Source organism: Saccopteryx leptura, chromosome 3 (assembly GCF_036850995.1).
Source record: "Saccopteryx leptura isolate mSacLep1 chromosome 3, mSacLep1_pri_phased_curated, whole genome shotgun sequence".
NCBI classification, from domain to species: Eukaryota; Metazoa; Chordata; class Mammalia; order Chiroptera; family Emballonuridae; genus Saccopteryx; species Saccopteryx leptura.
Window position 1 is genome coordinate 328,183,304 of NC_089505.1, and position 19,212 is coordinate 328,202,515.

A 19,212-nucleotide genomic window follows, 5' to 3' on the forward strand; every position below is an offset into this window, starting at 1 on the left:
ATTAGAGTACTCTAACTTGTTTCCTATCACAGAATTCTAATAAAAAAGAAATGAACTTCTACTATGACTGAGCATATTATCCCTTGGGAATCTTATTAAAGACCTAAGAGTGGTGCATAAAGTTGCTCCTGCTTCTGTGGCAGGCACTTAGGTAGACACGAGTAGAGCAAGGACAATGGGCCAGGTACAGAAGGTCAACCAGAGTAGAAAGCACTGGGTACCAAGCAATGGGCAAAACTAAGAAAACAAGGACCTTGTCCCCATGGTAACCTTTCCTCACCTGGCACATTGTTAGTCATGTGAGTTAGAAATACTTGGAGGAAAACAGCTTGCTCTTGGATAGGAAGAATAAATATAGTCAAAATGACTATATTACCCAAAGATATATAAAAATTTAATGCAATTCCCATCAAAATTCCAATGATATTTTTCACAGAAATGGAACAAAAAAAAACACATCAGGTTAATATGGAACTATATATAAAACACCCCGAATAGCCAGAGCAATCCTAAGGACAAAGAATGAAGCTGGGGCATTACAATACCTGACTTCAAATTATATTATAGAGCCATGATAATCAAAACAGCATGGTATTGGCAGAAAAATAGACACTCAGACCAATGGAACGAATAGAAAGCCCAGAAATAAAACCACATGTATATGGTCAAATAATTTTTGATAAAGGGGCCAACAACACACTGTAAGGTCGGTGAATAATGGGGAAATCTCAGACCCCGGAACTTTGGCTAAGACCACCCACAACCAAGTGCGCCCAAAAAAACTTCCCATAACTCTTTGGAAAACAGTGACCGTCTGCCAGCCAGTGAGATTTCACCACATCATATTAGCTCGACCACCCTAGGGACCCTTTAAATATCTCCCACCTGGGTCACCACTTGTGACTTCCCTAGCCTTCATCTTTCCTCAGGGCCAGGGAACCTCGTCGGGCGGGATGCACGCTCTGTACTCAATAAAGCCATTTATTATTCCAGACTTTCTGGCTCCAGCCCCCTTCCTTCCTTCTCAGCAGGGAAAAATACCTTACACACACAATGGAGAAAAGAAAGCCTCTTCAACAAATGGTGCTGGGAAAACTGGAAAACCACATGCAAAAGAATGAAACTCAACTACAGTTTGTCCCCTTGTACTAAAATTAATTCAAAATGGATCAAAGCCCTAAATATAAGACCTGAAACAATAAAGTATATAGAAGAAGACATAGGTAATAAACTCATAGACCTTGGTTATAAAGAGCACTTTATGAATTTGACTCCAAAGGCAAGGGAAGTGAAGGCAAAGATAAATGAATGGGACTACATCAGCCTAAGAAGCTTTGGCACAGCAAGAGAAACTGACAACAAAAGAAACAGACAGCCAACAAAAGGGGAGATGATATTTTCAAACAATAGCTCAGATAAGGGCCTAATATCCAAAATATAGAAAAGAACTCATAAAACTCAACAACAAACAAGCAAACAATCCAACAAAAAAATGGGAAGAGGACATGGACAGACACTTCTCCCAGGAAGGAATACAAATGGCCAACAGATATATGAAAAGATGCTCATCTTCATTAGCTATTAGAGAAATGCAAATCAAAACAACAATGAGATACCATCTCACACCTGTTAGATTAGCTATTATCAACAAGACAGGTAATAACAAGTGTTGGAGAGGCTGTCCCCTATGGAGAGAAAGGAACTCTCATCCACTGTTGGTGGGAATGTAAAGTAGTACAACCACTATGGAAGAAAGTATGATGGTTCTTCAAAAAATTAAAAATAGAACTACCATATGACCCAGCAATCCCTCTACTGGGAATATACCTCCAAAACTCAAAAACACTGGAAAACAGTGGTACGTAAAGACAAATGCAGCCCCTTGGGTGATGGAAATGCAGCATAATCAAATGTCAAAATAACCTAGAGATGTTTTCTCTGAACATATGTATCCTGATTTATCAATGTTACCCCATTAAAATTAATTTAAAAAAATTAAAAAAGAGACACATGCAGCCCCATGTTCACTGCAGCATTGTTCACAGTAGCCAAGTCATGGAAACAACCAAAAAGCCCTTCAATGGATGATTGGATAAAGAAGCTAGGATACATATATACTATGGAATACTACTCAGCCATAAGAAATGATGACATCGGATCATTTACAACAACATGGATGGAACTTGATAACATTATACTGAGTGAAATAAGTAAATCAGAAAAAACTAAGAACTATATGATTCCATACATAGGTGGAACATAAAAATGAGACTCAAGGACATGGACAAGAGTGTGGTGGTTACTGGGGGTGGGGAGGGACAGGAAGGGGTAGGGGGAGAGGAGGGGCACAAAGAAAACCAGATAGAAGGTGATGGAAGACTGTATGACTTTGGGTCATGGGTATGCAACATAATCAAATGTCAGAATAACCTGGAGATTTTTTCTCTGAACCTATGTACCCTGATTGATTAATGTCACCCCATTAAAATTAATTAAAAAAAAAACCAGCTGTGGTTAGGCTTGCTCGCTATTTTCTGACTGCAAGCACTTTGCATGATTGGTGTGTGACCATGTGGCAGAAAGCCACACGTGTATAGCCTATATAAGGCTATGGGTGCGGATCACTTGTCCACCACCATGAAGGGTGGTTTTCCTGATCTCTCACCTGATGCTGCGAGGGGTGGTTTTCCTGTTTGCTCACCAGCCTCTGTGAGAATGTCCCAATGCCTTTCAGCTCTATGCTCTGCCCGAATCCAATGTGAACCTGCCTGGCCTCTGCCACCAGCATTATACCTGGTGTAGTAGACATGATTCAGTTTAGATTGGTATGGAACTGGCATTACACCTGGCACTGTGAGCATTATCCAGTTCAGACCAGTATGGAGTCACCAACACCCTTGAAAAGAGGGCTAGATAGCTGCCATTTGTACGGGTCTGGCAGAATGCCAGAAACTTGCCGGGGGCAGTGAGTTGGTGGCAGTGCTATAGTGAGCTGCTCCGGGTCTTTCAGAAACTAGGTATAGCCCTGGCCAGTTGGCTCGGTGGTAGAGCGTCGGCCTGGCGTGCGGAAGTCCCGGGTTCGATTCCCAGCCAGGGCACACAGGAGAGGCACCCATCTGCTTCTCCACCCCTCCCCCTCTCCTTCCTCTCTGTCTCTCTCTTCCCCTCCTGCAGCCGAGGCTCCACTGGAGCAAAAGATGGCCCGGGCGCTGGGGATGGCTCCTTGGCCTCTGCCCCAGGCGCTAGAGTGGCTCTGGTCATGACAGAGTGACAGCCCGGATGGGCAGAGCATCGCCCCCTGGTGGGCGTGCCAGGTGGATCCCGGTCAGGCGCATGCGGGAGTCTGTCTGACTGCCTCCCGTTTCCAGCTTCAGAAAAAAAAAAAAAAGAAAGAAACTAGGTATAAAGAATGCTACTTTCAATCTGTGGCCCAGTGGGCCAGAGGAGGAAGTATACTGCTCACAAAAATTAGGGGATATTTCAAAATGAACATGAAGTGATGAAAATATCCCCAATTTTTGTGAGCAGTGCATTTACAGCAGGGATGAGGGACCTTATTCTCCAGAGCACCCCATCTGCCTTTTTTGGGTCACTGGTGGCTATTCCATTGCCCCCGTATGTGGGGCAGCCGATCAGTGCTGTGACACAGACAGTGGCAGATTAGGGGAGGTAGAAGCAGTGCAGCACCATAAGTGTTTGCAGGCTACTGCTCATTCAGCCTTCCCACCCCCAGACTAATAAGAAAAATGGGCCTATAAAGGTTACTAGAACACAGATGTGTGCAGATTTCATTGCAGCCAGGGCAAAAAGGGTGAAATTAGATGGCAAATCTAATAAATTCCTTGATAACCTTTGGTGGCAGCTTTGGCCAGAACAGAAGTTCCAGCTGGTGAAAAAAAAAAACAAGGGAAATGAGTAGCCCCGGCCACTGTCAAGAAAATGGCTGATTAATGTGCAGCAGGTCGCAAGATTATATATTGGAGGCAGCTTCCAATAAAAAGGTCAGTGCTCATGTAGCACAGCTGCAAGATTATATGTTGGAGGCAGCTGAGGAAGAGGAGGATCCCCAAGACCTGTTCCAGTTTGAACAGGGAAGACCAAGGGGCCTGTCTAATGGGGATGGCAGTGAGCAGAGGCCCCATGTGAAATTCGCAATCCATTGGTCCCCTTCTCTGCAGTGGGTATTTGCCTTAGTAGATAATAGGTGATTTCGCAGCATCTAAGAGAACTGTCAAGGCAATATAGGCCTTGGATGTGTTTGACCCTGCCAGGCCCTGAGTTTGACATTCCTCTGACCTCTGAGGGCTTTGGATGGGGCTTGCGGCAAGCTTGAGCTTATGAAAAGGTGTATAGGTGGCCTATTAAAGAGCTATATGGCTAGTTGCCTGTAATAGATCTTCGCCTTTGGTGGTTAGCACAGACAGCTGTCTACCATGGACTGATCGCTGAGTGGTATAATGGACTCTTGAAGCAGGAACTGTGATAAGAGGGGGACACCACTCCCTTGCTGCACGGACATGGCACTTGTGGACAGTATGAGAGAACCTGACGGAGGAGCCTGGCCCCTGTGGAAGCTGTCTTGTACCAGGCAGCTGCTCCCACCCAGTTGCAGATACAAAACCAGGACACAATGCTCAAGTCAGGCTTTGGGCAGCAAAGTGACGTGCTCCTGCCTGCTCTGACAGCCGTCCTTAGAGGCTGATGGCTTCAGTGGCCATGGCCCTGGACTGTTCAGGTCTCCCACCTATGATGGGTGGCTTTGTTAGTGCTGTGGGTTAGGGGGCTAGAGGTGATCTGCCAGTTAACTTCCTAGACAACTGGCACCTGGCCATCTATGGCAAAAGTGTATTATTCCTTGAGTATTCAGGAAGACATCAATGTGAAGGGCACCTTTGTAATTATTGTCATAGCTTGTGCCTTAGTATGTCTGTTGCTGTGTCTCTGTTTCTGTGAAATATGGATGTAATTTACCTCACTCCTCACACAGGGACCATCAAGTAATGGAAGATACCTGCCTTGTAGATTGTGAGGCGAGCAACTCTAAAGGGGTGCAGCATAGAGAAAACAGCTGTGGGTAGGCTTGCTCACTTCTTTTCTGGCTGCAAGCATTTTGCATGATTGGTGTGTGAGCACTTGGCAGAAAACAACTTATGTATAGCCTATATAAAAGGCTATGGGTACTTTCCCTAGGCACGGATTGCTTGACCACACCAGGAGGGGCAATTTTCCTGATCCTTGCTTGCTGCTGTGAGGGGTGGTTTTCCTGTTTGTTCACCTACCTCTGCAAGAATCCAATAAACAGGAATGCTCCAATGCCTTTTGGCTCTGCAGTTCTTCTGTGGTCTGCCTGAATCCAATGTGAACCTGCCTGGCCTTTGCCCCCAGCATTACACACACCCCTACACACACAGCGGGAATGAATAAGAGGGTCCGAGACTAGTTAGTCCTTAAGTATTAAGTCCCCAGGACAGTAAGGTTCTGACCCACAGCAAATACAAATAGGCCTCAATTGTGTTTCAGTTCCATGCCCAGTAAAAATAGCAAAATTAGACAGAGAACCTCAGAACCAGCTGCAGTGACTAATGAACATCCTTCCCTGGCACCTGGCAACCATGAAAGGACTCACCTGGAAAGCTGATCAATATTCTATTGAAATCCTTCCCTGGAACCTCCAACAGCCCCTCTTTTGCCTCCGTAACTTGTTTCCTGAGTCCATTTCTTCTATAGCTCACTTCTATCTTATGACTTTCTAAGTAAACTTTCTCTTATAGCTGAATCTTGATTCTGTATTTTTCCTAACCAGAACTGAAATACCGAGGCTGCTTCACTGAGGTCCGGTGACTCCACTGGTCTACACCCAATGCCATTTTCACCACCGTCAATACTTCCAGGAAAGAAATTAAATATAAAGATGAGGTCAGGCAAGAACTGGCCAGCATTTAAACAAAAATACAGGGGAATATAGAGCCAAATAATTTGGAGACTAATAAGTTTGGAAAAGTCAACTTCTAAAAGCCAAATAGTAGGAAATAAAAGTGAAAAAGGTGTTGAACAAAGGCCCATTAAGACTTTTTTAAAATTAATGAATAGGGAGAGGTGGGGAGGCAGAGAGACAAACTTCTGCATGCACCCCGACTGAGATCCACCTGACAAGCCCTCTATGGGATGATGCTCTGCCCATCTGGGGCTGCTGCTCCACTGCTTGACAACTGAGCAATTTTAGCACCTGAGGTGAGGCCATGGATTCATCCTCAGTGCTTGGGGCTAGCTTGATTGAACCGTTCAAGCCATGGCTGTGGGAGGGGGAAGAGAGAGATAAAGATGGGGGAGGGGGAGGGATGGAGAAGCAGATGGTCATTTCTCCTATGTGCCCTGACTGGAAATCAAACCTGGGATTTCCACACGCTGGGCTGATGCTCTACCACTAAGCCAACTGGCCAGAACAAGACTTCTTAATCAACAACAACAACAACAAAAATGTGAGAGACAAAGAGTAGATTAAGGCTGTTCTCTTTCTCCTGAACGTATTATTTCAGATCACCTGGAGGAGGTCACTACTGGGTGGTGTAGGGAAAACTGCTGTGGTTAGGTTTGCTTGCTTGTTTTCCAGCTGCAAGCACTTTAAATGATTAGTGCATGAACACGTGGCAGAAAGCCACATGTGTGTGTAGACTATATAAAGCTGTGTGTATGTTCCCTGAAGAGCGGTTTTCCTGATCGCTCGCCCGAGGGGCAGTTTTCCTGTTTGATCGCCTGCTGCTGTGAGAGGCAGTTTTCCCCTGTCTATTCACTCTCCCGCTGTTGCAAGAATCCAATAAAGGAAAATGACCTGATGCCTTTGGCTCTGTGGTTCTTCTGTGGTCTGCCCAAATCCAATGTGAACCTGTCTGGTCTCAATCACTGGCATTATAGGTGAAAATAAAGCAGCATGGAAAGTCCTGAATTATAGAGAAAAACAGACAAAAGAACTATGTCTAGGACTGAAATTGCAATGATTACTGGCACCTGGAACAAACTAGAAATGCAAAAGTTACTAAAAATCTGAGGAACTATATTTATAAGGAAACTACAAATTCTGTCTAAAAAAAGTCTGTGAATGAAAACCAATCTTTGGTCCTCTAAACTTAAAGCAGCAAAGTACATCCATGAAGCAAAACAATGTAGATTTGTAACATCCACTTCATACATAACCAAGACAGAGAACCAACCAGAAGGCAAATCCCTGTAGAACAACAGGCAAGAGACTTTCTCTAAAGTGACCATAATTGGGGTCTAAGAATAACCACAGAACCAGCTCAAAATGATTCTATCCTTTTTAACAAGATACTGAGTTGCCTTCCAAGGATAATAGATCAAAACTGCAAGCCATGCAACCAAAGTACATGCAGAGGACAGAAATTTGATCTCCAACCGCACCTGGAACCAGTCTCACACCTATCTCCCCATCCCCAGAACCCTTTCAGAAGCAAAGGGTCCACTGTCCAGGAAGATCGGTGCTGATGCACCTGTACTATAAATAGCCAAGCTTCAAGGTCCTCCAATTAAAACCTACCCCACCAGCACTTCAACATACCTCTTCCCCCTAACCCCTTAAAATCAACTTGACAACTGGATTGGGAAGTTCAGGATTTTGAGCCATAGCTTTCCTATTTTCCTTGTTTAGTGCTTTACAAATAAAGTGACTCTAATTTCTCCACTACAATTCCCAGTTTTTAGTGACTGGCTGTGCTAATGTTGGGTGGACAAACTCTTTCCATTTGGTAACATCAGCAAATAACTTCTACTATCAGTACAATGGGCCTTCTTAGTGGTCTCCTGTGTATTTTGTGTACCAGGTTTCATCATCATGATGGGTCAATGCCTGTGTGTTTCCCATTCTTTCCTTTCAAAAATGGGAATGATTATTGGAGATACGATGTAGTTATCCTCTGCTTCACTAGTATTTATTAAGGGACTGGTGATGCTTGGGAAAAGTTGGTAAATTGCATATTCTGTAAACCTCAAGGAACCACATTCCAATTTGAGAAGAGAGACTGTGCATTACTTTAGATCCTTGACTTTGTGCTGGACGCAGCAGATGGGGAACTTCAGGATTTCCCTTCTGGGGGATCAAGAAAGAGGATGTGCACGGCTATTTCATGACCAGAAAGATAGACCATTGGAAAAATTGCTAACTACTCATTGAAATACATGTTCTCTCTCTCTCTTTTTATTTTTTTCTGAGCATACTAGACATTTTTCAGCCTCCTCTGATGCTACTTGTGGGCTACATCTGAGTTTTAGCCAATGAAATATGAATAAATTAATTCTGCTACTTCTAGAATTCATTCAGTTGGATGAAATGTAGGTGACCACCAGAGTGACACTGGAAAAAAGTGATGAAGATGGCAGACTTGACATCCTGGATCTTAAACGACTGCATTAAAAATAACTATTCAACTAACTTGTTTTCCTCTTTGATACTGCTCTAAAAACAAGAAATAAACTTGTAGCATCTGAGTTGCCATACATTTTGTTGCTATTAATTACAGTAAAGTAATATCACCCTACCTAAAACAAACAGGCTTAGATGTGTACATAAAACTGATGTAATTATCAAGGTATAATTTTCCTAATGAGCATTATTAAGGTTTTCAAATGCCAAATGAATTTGAGTATGTTCAGACCAAACTGTACTGTTTAATTTATATATGATATATGGTCACACAGAGCAATGTTAACAATGATCCCAACTAAGACAGTAATAGGCATCCCCAAATAAATAATTTCTACTATGGATAAGAAAATTAAAAATTCAGCTAAAAATCTATTTCTCTATTCATAATGATCTGCAGATTTTTTTTTAAGTGAGAGGAGGGGAGATAATGAGACAGATTCCTGCATGCACCCCAACCAGAATCCACCCAGCAAGCCATATCTGGGGCAGATTCTCAAATCAACTGAGCTATTTTTAGCAACTGTGGTTGCTACTCTCTGACAAACCAAGCTATCCTCAGAACCTGGGGCCTCAGCTTGAACCAATTGAGCCACTGGCTGTGGAAAAAGAAGAGAGAGAGAAGGAAGAGAGGAAAGGAGAGAAGGAGGGAGAGAAAGGACAGAGGGAGGAAGAGATAGGGGAGAGAGAGGAAGAGAATGAGGAGAGGGAGGGCGAGAAGGAGAAGAGGGAGGGAGAGGAGGAGAGGGAAAGAGAAGGGGCATAAGGAGGGGGAGAGGAGTAGATGGTTGCTTCTCTTGTGTGCTCTGGCCAAGAATCAAACCTGGGATGTCCGTATGCTGGGCCGATGCTCACCAATCAGCCATGAACCAGATTTAATATTATAACAATATTGAAGAATATACAAAGTAAATAAAAAAGTCAAATAAATCAAGTCTTCATCCCCATAAACTATATAGTTATTACAGCCAAGATAATACATTCTTTAAATTTTAGAAATGAAATCAGGACATCACCTAATCTTATAGTCTTGCTTTTTATAATTCAGAATATTAAAAATTAATTCTGTTAATACAAACACCACCCAAAAAAGTCAAAATTTATATAGAAATTATTTCCATAGTGTTTTGTATCTATTAATTGTAAAGCAGACTCAAGTTATTTTAATCTTGATTATGTAGGCAAAAAAATATCACTTCATTTTAGGAGAGAAGTTAGTGTAAATAAATGAAACATTACAGAAAACATTATTCTCTCTTCCATTTAGTTTTGTTTTTCGTTTTTATGAAATAAGTTAAATATTTTCAAAAGCAAATTACTCATACTATCTACCAAAACAGTCACTTACTATCCTTCCTCCAACTCTTTCCTGGTCATTTAAATGACCATCCCAATAGAGATATCACTAGAGGCCCGTATTTTACTCCTTCATTATATGTAATAAACCAATAAATAGGGAATCTACAGAAAATTTCTTTACATCAAAGTAAATTGAGTTTTATTTAAACTATACTTTACATAAAAAAATTATCCCAATAAAAGCTAAAAAAAATCAATTTTTATAAGGACATATCCTATATGAATGAATACATTTTAAATGTATAATATAACCTGTAAATATAAAACCTTTAAAACAATTTCAATGTATGAAATTAAAAAGAAACAAGTTTTAAATTTTTGTTTCTCTTTTTTAAGTGGTAATTCCTAATCACAATATCAAAAATGTAACCTTTATTCTGTCTTTGAAATTATATTGAATTATTTAAGCAAAATAACATTTTACCAAATGTTGAAACAAAAGTACCTAGTAGAGAATGCATACATACATAAATGATTCACATTTTATTAGTTGCAACACACACAAGAAGTTAAAAAATATTTTACTTTTCCAATAAGAACATTGAGGTTATTTTAAATGATCTAAAAAGATATCCATTCATCTATATGGTGCAAACTGTCAGTGCCTCAGACATCTAGGACCTCTAAAATATTCTGGCTTTTCTTATTCTTCAAAGCCTTGCAGCAATTACCATTCTTTTCTATTGCTTTGATGGTTAGATAGCAAACTCTCAAGAAATCCATGGAGACATTAGCACATACAGCTGCATTTTCTCATAAGACAGCTATTTGCATACAGGATCAGCCACAATTTAAAACAGGTTCTGATAGATGTGGAAAGGGAATAACAGATTTATATTACCATGTACAATACCAAGATTGTTTCCACAATTCACTGGAGAGGACATCTCATCACCTTCTTTTATAAAGAACACTACATTCCTTGAAAAATTAACTTGCTCTGAGACCTAAAAACACTAAAATATGGGTTAATAAGATAATACTTATTATTTATTAATTTTTCTCTGGAAATAATTTCCAATTAAATCATCAGTCTTTATCATTTTTGAATCTTATAACACATATTTAAGAAAGATAATACTAATTTTATTTAATACCTAAAATGTCATACTAAAATAATTTATAATTTTTTATTTAATTAAAACTTTATACTCTTTGGGATTTTTAAGATTACAATGTTTTGTTTTGACTATCTTTTCTTAAACAGGCTTTGCACAGCAATTTGCCACAAGTATTTTTAAGCATAACATGTGACCTTTTAAAACAAACAAAAGTAGTGTCATATTTAGTCATATTCCAAGACAGTTATTTTATTGCTCCTTTATACCTTTCTAATACAATCTAGAAAGAAGAAGTAAAGAAATAAGAAACTTGAAGCCTTCATATATGTCTCTGCTTCCAGAAGAAAAATTATCCAGAATGTGACATTTAAAAAAACATTAAAATATAGGGCCCTGACCAGTTGGCTCAGTGGTAGAGCACTAGCTGGCAAGTGGAAGCCCCAGGTTCAACTCTTGGGTTCAATTCCTAGCCAGGGCACACAGAAGAAATGCCCATCTGCTTCTCCACACTTCCCCCTCTCCTTTCTCTCTGTGTCTCTCTCCACACTCCTGCAGCCAAGGATCCATTGCAGCAAAGTTGGTCCAGGCGCTGAGGATAGCTCCATGGCCTCTACCACAGGCACTAGAATGGCTCCAGTTGCAATGGAACAATGCCCCAAATGGGCAGAACATCGCCCCCTAGTGGGCATGCCAGGTTGATCCCAGTTGGGCACATGCAAGAGTCTGTCTCTCTGCCTAGTCATTTCTCACTTCAGTAAAACAAAAAACAAACAAACAAACAAACAAAAAAAACATAGGTTATTTAAAAGTCTAGCCTATGAACCCAGAAAAATAACATCTCAGTATTTAAGGCTAAAAGATATACCATTATTTAAAAAAACTCATACTTATGTATATAGTTATAAATAGGCAGAAAAAAATGTTTGGTTTTTGCTAGATCACAACTGAAAACCAATCACAAAAATACAATCTCATTTTAGATCGAGGGATAAAAAAAGTAGTAAAAAAAGAAAAAGAGAGAGAGAAGACACTTGCCCCCAATCTTATGGTACATTCATTGTTTCCAGAGTACTGTTTTAAAAATTCAAATCTGATCATGTAATTAATATATTTAACTCATCCAAATAATGGCTAATTTTCTGTATAAAGAAAAAATCCTTAGTATAAAGAATGATTAATGTCCATGTGTGTCATTTTTTCTCTACTCATCTTCCAGAGGATTATCAAATCCAGCTTTGAGTTCCACAATTTTGGCAAGCTCATTCATATTTTCATGAATTTACTCATACTCTTCAATTTATTTAAAAGCCACTTCCATACACCCCTAGTTGAGGAATCTATATTTTAATACTTCTAGCAAGGGTACCTAATTCAGATCTCCTGAGATAATTCTCCATACTTAAACAATTAATGAAATAGCCAATTTAAAAGATTATTGTAGTATAGCATACAAGTAGGCATCAAATACCTTGACATAAATATAATATTGAGATAAGTCATTATATGTAAGAAGAAAAAAGAACTCCTATTGCATTAAAATGGAGAGATAAACAAAGACTTTCTAATGTTTATAGGTATCAAAGTGACCACCTCACCATTACCTTGTCAAATTAAATTCATTTATAGCTGCAGAAATAGTATGTAAAAACTTTAATATGTGAAAAAGTGACTTCTAAAATATGAACTTGCCAACACTAATATAAAAATTCATAAGTAAAGTAACTACAGAACTGTTATCTGTTTAACCCCAAAAACTTATGTTCCAGGAAAGGAATCTTAGTCATTGGGACTAACCAACCAGCCATATTATGGGACTAAAATTAATACAGTATTAATAAATAGTGCTGGAACAAATGTATAATCATATGGGGAAAGCAAACAAAACATCTGGACCCCTATCTCACACACACACACAAAAGAAAAACAATTAAGAATAATAAGATTCCTAAGGTGGCAAGATGGCAATGGAGTAGGCAGACGTACCAACTTCCACCTCCCAGAACCAAAGTGGATTACAACTAAATTTTAAGAACCATCATCTGGAAAAACTAACTTTGGACTAAACTAAGAGGACTCTTTAACCAAGGAACACTGAAGAAATCACACTGTGACTGGTAGGAAAAGTAGAAACAGGAGAGGGCTGCTCAGCTGCCGGGCGCAAACGGCAGCCCGGAGGGACTTCCGTGGCAGGAAGTGAGTTTAGCAGAGAGCGTAGAGTCCTGGGGCTCAGGACCAAAGCCCCAGCATGTAGTCACAGAGACTAAAGAAGGTGTATGGACAGTATTCAGCTGTGAAACAAGCCAGGATACGGCTTGTGAAAAAGAGATTTCTCAGACCCAGGATTCTTCTTAAAGGAACCGCACAGAAAACCTCTTTAACAACCACTCAGTGGTTGTTAAAGGAGAGGGGGAAGGAGAGGGTTGAAGGAGGGGGGGAAAGATGGGAGGACCACAGTAGCAGGAAGAGTAATCTAGGAGGCACAGGGAGAAACACTTTGAGGGACAGCCACCTTAACCCCTGGGCTGAGTCACCCCCCAAATCTAAAGTGAATATTTTCCCTGGAGCCAGCAATACCAGCAAAGGGAAGAAGGACACCAGCCAAATAAGCTCTCCCAACACTCAGAGCAGAGTCGCTTGGAAGGAGAAGGCCATCAGAAATATAGTATTAAGTGCTAAGGTCTGAGCAGCAGCTCCCCCACCCACACTGCTAAGTGCTCGCCGGAGGGTGGGTGGTGGCTGGATGCGAAAGCACAGTCCCATTGGTGGGTGCAGAAGCCGGGCTGGCCACGACTGAAGCCTGGTGTGAGCTTAGTCCCACTCAGCGGGGGCAGAAGGGATGTACGAAAGCGGTCGGACCTGTCTATGGGTCGGGAGAGCAAGAGTGGTCCTGCCAGCAATCCTGCCCGCAGGGGCAAGGTGAAAGCCAGAGAACAGGTGGAGACTTATTGCTGAGCAGGGGTGCACAACCCCACCTGGGAGCCAGGGCTTGTAGCCTGGCATGTGAGCATAGCCCTGCCAGCAGGGGCAGGGCGAATGTTGGGGAACAGGTGGAGACCTGCAGCTTAGCGAGGGTGAGCAGCCCCACTCCTGAAGCAGGATCTTGTGGCCCTTATGAGCACAACCCTGCCTGTAGAGACAGGGCAAAAGCCAGGAACGGGTGGAGACCTGTGGCTGAGCATAGGTGCACGGCCCTGCCTGTGGGGCCAAGGCTTACGGCACCAGCGTGGCATGCAGACCCACCTGAGGGGGCAAAGTGAAGGCCAAGGTTGGACAGGGCTTATTGCCCCGGCAGGTGAACAGAGACCCACTCATGGAGGAGAGGAGGAAACTGTAGTGACTGCCGCAGTGGGATGGCGACCACAACTCCCATACCCGAACACCTGAGGCAGCAGCAGAGGGGGTGGTGGGAATGCAGACAGATCACACCAAGGAAACACAGAGGCCACACTCATTGGACTCCAGTAGCCACACCCTTCTTATAAAAAGACAAAATGGGAAGGCAGAGAAATGCAACCCAAATGAATCAAGAGAAATCCCCAGAAGAGGACTTGAATGAGTCAGATATAACCAAATTACTGAATGCAGAGTTTAAAATAATGATTTTTGGGATGCTCAAAAATCTTAGAACAGCAGTAGACAGACATAATGAGCACCTAAATAAAGAGATAGCAAATATAAAAAAGGACATTGAAATAATAAAAATGAATCTGTCTGAAATGACAAATACAATATCAGAAATGAAGACCACAATGGAAGAAATTAAAAGTAGGATGGATGAAACTGAGGATCGAATCAGCGAGTTAAAGGACAAGATAAATGAAGACACAAAAGCAGAGCTGCAAACAGTAAAGGGACTCAAAAAGTCTGAGGACACTCCAAGAGAGCTCTGTGACAACAAGAAGATAAATAACATCCGCATATTAGGGGTTCCTGAAGAAGAAGAGAAAGAACAAAAGATAGAAACCTTGTTCGATCAAATCATAGCTGAAAACTTCAATAAATTGATTCAGGAAAAAAGCACACAAGTTCAAGAAGCACAGAGAATTCCATTAAAGAGAAACCCAAAGAAATCCACACCAAGACACATTATAATTAAAATACCAAAGCTAGAGATGAAAAAAAAAATATTAAAAGCTGCTAGAGAAAAAAAAGACTATCACCTACAAAGGAGTCACCATAAGAATGGCATCCTACTTCTCAACAGAAACACTTGAAACTAGAAGGGAATGGCAACATATATTCAAAGTAATGCAGAACAAGAGCCTACAACCAAGACTACTTTATCCAGCAAGACTAACATTTAAAATTGAAGGAGAAATAAAGCTTCCCAGACAAAAAAAAAACAAAACTCAAGGAATTCATTAAAACCAAATCAATGCTTCAGGAAATGTTAAAGGGTCTGTTGTAAAGAGACCAAAGTGGTAAAAGAATATAGCAAAATAGAAATACAGCTTTAAAAAATAAAATGGTGGCCCTGGCCGGTTGGCTCGGTGGTAGAGTGTCGACCTGGCGTGCAGAAGTCCCGGGTTCGATTCCTGGCCAGGGCACACAGGAGAAGCGCCCATCTGCTTCTCTGCCCCTCCCCCCTCCTTCCTCTCTGTCTCTCTCTTCCCCTCCCGCAGCCGAGGCTCCATTGGAGCGAGGATGGCCTGGGCGCTGGGGATGGCTCCTTGGCCTCTGCCCCAGGCACTGGGGTGGCTCTGGTCGCAACAGAGCGACGCCCGGAGGGGAAGAGCATCGCCCCCTGGTGGGCAGAGCGTTGCCCCCTGGTGGGCGTGCCGGGTGGATCCCGGTCGGGCACGTGCGGGAGTCTGTCTGACTGCTCTCCCGGTTTTAGCTTCAGAAAAATACAAAAAATAATAATAATAAAAAAATAAAATGGCAATAAACAACTACATTTCAATAATAACCTTAAATGTAAATGGATTAAATGATCTGATCAAAAGACACAGGGTAGCTGCGTGGATAAGAAAACAAGACCCATACATATGCTGACTAGAAGAGACATACCTTAAAACAAAAGATGCACATAGGCTGAAGGTAAAAGGATTGAAAAAATATTTCATGCAAATGGAAATGAAAAAAAAGCTGGGGTAGCAACACTTATATCAGACAAAATCGACTTTAAAACAAAGGCTATAGTAAGAGATAAAGAAAGCCACTAGATAATGATAAAGGGAGAAATCCAACAGGAAGATATAACCATTATAAATATCTATGCATCTAATATAGGAGCACCTAAATATATAAAGCAGACTTTGGTGGATATAAATGGCAAGATCAACAGCAATACTATAATAGTAGGGGATTTCAATACCCCACTAACATCACTAGATAGATCCTCAAGAAAGAAAATTAAAGAAACAGCAGATCTAAAGGACACACTAGATCAATTGGATTTAATAGATATCTTCAGAACTTTTCATCCTAAAGCAACAGAATCTTTTCAAGTGCTCATGGTAAATTCTCTAGGATACACCACATGTTAGGGCATAAAAGCAGTTTCAACAAATTTAGGAAGACTGAAATCATATCAAGAATTTTCTCTGATCAAAATACATTTAACTAGAAATCGGCCACAACAGAAAAACTGAAAAATTCTCAAACACATGGAAACTAAATAGAATAATATTAAATAATGAATGGGTTAACAATGAGATCAAAGAAATTTAAAAATTTCTAGAAATGAGTGATAATGAGCATACAACAACTCAAAATTTATGGGACACAGCAAAAGCAGTACTGAGAAGGAAGTTCATAGCACTAAATGCATACCTGAAAAAGGTAGAAAAAGCTCAAATAAACAAATAACTGTATCTAAAAGAACTAGAAAAAGAACAGCAAGTAAAGCCCAGAGGTAGTAGAAGAAAGGAAATAATAAAGATCAGAGCAGAAATAAATGACATAGAGGCTATTGAAACAATACAGAGGATCAATAAAACCAAGAGCTGGTTCTTTGAAAGGGTAAACAAGATCGATGAACCTTTAACCAGACTCACCAAGAAAAAAAGAGAGAAGACTCAAATAAATAAAATTAGAAATGAGAGTGGAGAAATAACTGACACAACAGAAATACAAAATATCTTGAGAAAATACTACGAAGAACTATATGCCAAAAAATTAAACCTAGGTGAAATGGACAAATTCCTTAAAACATATAATCTTTCAAAAATCAGTTTGGAAGAATTAGAAAGCCTAAATAGACTGATTACAACAAATGAGATGGAAACAGTTATCAAAAAACTCCCAAAAAACAAAAGCCATCAGCCAGATGGCTTCACTGGTGAATTCTACCAAATATTCAAAGAAGAACTAACTTCTAACCTTCTCAAGCTATTTCAAAAAATTCAAGAGAAAGAAAGCCTTCCAAGCCCCTTTTATAAGGTGAACATATTTCTGATTCCAAAATCACGCAAAGCCTGACCTGTGGTGGCGCAGTGGATAAAGCGTCAACCTGGAAATGCTGAGGTCGCCGGTTCGAAACCCTGGGCTTGCCTGGTCAAGGCACATATGGGAGTTGATGCTTCCAGCTCCTCCCCCTTCTCTCTCTGTCTCTCTCTCCTCTCTCTCCCTCTCTCTCTCTCTCTCCCTCTCTCTCTCCTCTCTAAAAATGAATAAATAAAATAAAAAATTTTTAAAAATCACGCAGACAACACAAAGAAAAAAAATTATAGGCCAATTTCCCTGATGAATTTCTATGCTAAAATCTTCAACAAAATATTAGCAAACCAGATCTAGCAATACATGAAAACAATTGTACATTATGATCAAGTGGGATTTATTCTGGGAGGCAAGGATGGTACAATATTTGTAAATCAATCAATGTGATTCATCACATAAACAAAAGGAAGGAGAAAAACCACATGATAATTTCAATAGATGCAGAAAAAGCATCTTATAATATCCAGCACCCATTTATGATCAAAACTCTCAGCAAAGTGGGAATACAGGGAATATACCTTAACATGATAAATGCCATCTATGAAAAACCCACAGCCAAGATAATTAATGGGCAAAAATTAAAAGCAATCCACCTAACATTAGGAACAAGACAGGGGTGCCCTCTTTCACCAGTGTTATTAAATATAGTACTGGAAGTCCTAGCTACACCAATCAGACAAGAAGAAAAATAAAAGGCATCCAGATTGAAGAAAAAGTAAAACTATCATTATTTGCAGATGCTATGATACTGTATATAGAAAACCCTAAAGTCTCAGTCAAAAAACTACTCAACCTAATAAATGAATTCAGCGAGGTGGCAGGATATAAAATTAGTAGTCAGAAATCAGAGGCATTTTTATACACCAACAATGAACTGTCAGAAAGAGAAATTAAGGAAACAATCCCTTCACTATTGCAACAACAACAAAAAAATAAAGTACCTAGGAGTAAATTTAACCAAGGAGGTTAAAGACTTGTACTCAGAAAATTACAAAACATTGATAAACGAAATCAAGGAAGATACAAAAAAGTGGAAGCATATACCATGCTTATGAATAGAAAGAATAAACATCATCAAAATGTCTAAACTACCCAAAGCAATTTATAAATTCAAAGCAATACCAATTAAAATACCAATGACATACTTCAAAGATATAGAACTTATATTCTAAAAATTTATATGGAACCAAAAAAGAACACGAATAGCCTCAGCAATCTTGAAAAAGAAGAATAAAGTGGGAGGTATCACATTTTCTGATATCAAGGTGTACTACAAGGCCATTGTACTCAAAACAGCTAGGTACTGGCATAAGAACAGGCATATAGATCAATGGAACAGAACAGAGAACCCAGAAATAAACCCACACCTTTATGGACAATTGATATTTGACAAAGGAGGTAAGAGCATACAATAGAGTAAAAACAATCTCTTTAACAAATGATGTTGGGAAAATTGGACAGCTACCTGCAAATAAATGAAACTAGACCACCAACTTAAACCATTCACAAAAATAAACTCAAAATGGATAAAAGACTTAAATGTAAGTCGTGAAACCATAAGCATCTTAGAACAGAGGCAGTAAACTCTCCAACATCTCTTGCAGCATTGTATTTACTGATTTATCGCCACGGGCAAGTGAAATAAGAGACAGGATAAACAAATGGGACTATATCAAACTAAAAAGCTTTGGCATGGCTAACGACAATATGAACAGAGTAAAAAGACAAACTATACAATGGGAGAACATATTCGATAATATGTCTGATAAGGGGTTAAAACCAAAATTTATAAAGAACTTGTAAAACTCAACACCAGGAAGATAAACAATCCAATCAAAAAATGGCCAAAAGAAATGAATAGACAATTCTCCAAAGAGGACATACAGATGGCCAATAGGCATATGAAAAATGCTCAAC

General features: G+C 40.2%; 1 protein-coding gene across 2 annotated transcripts in view; it reads right to left on the bottom strand.

The window, feature by feature from the left end:
• The window catches only part of TRIQK (triple QxxK/R motif containing), a 131,845-nt gene that overhangs the window by 57,123 nt on the left and 55,510 nt on the right, over window positions 1–19,212 (bottom strand). The window lies entirely within an intron of this gene.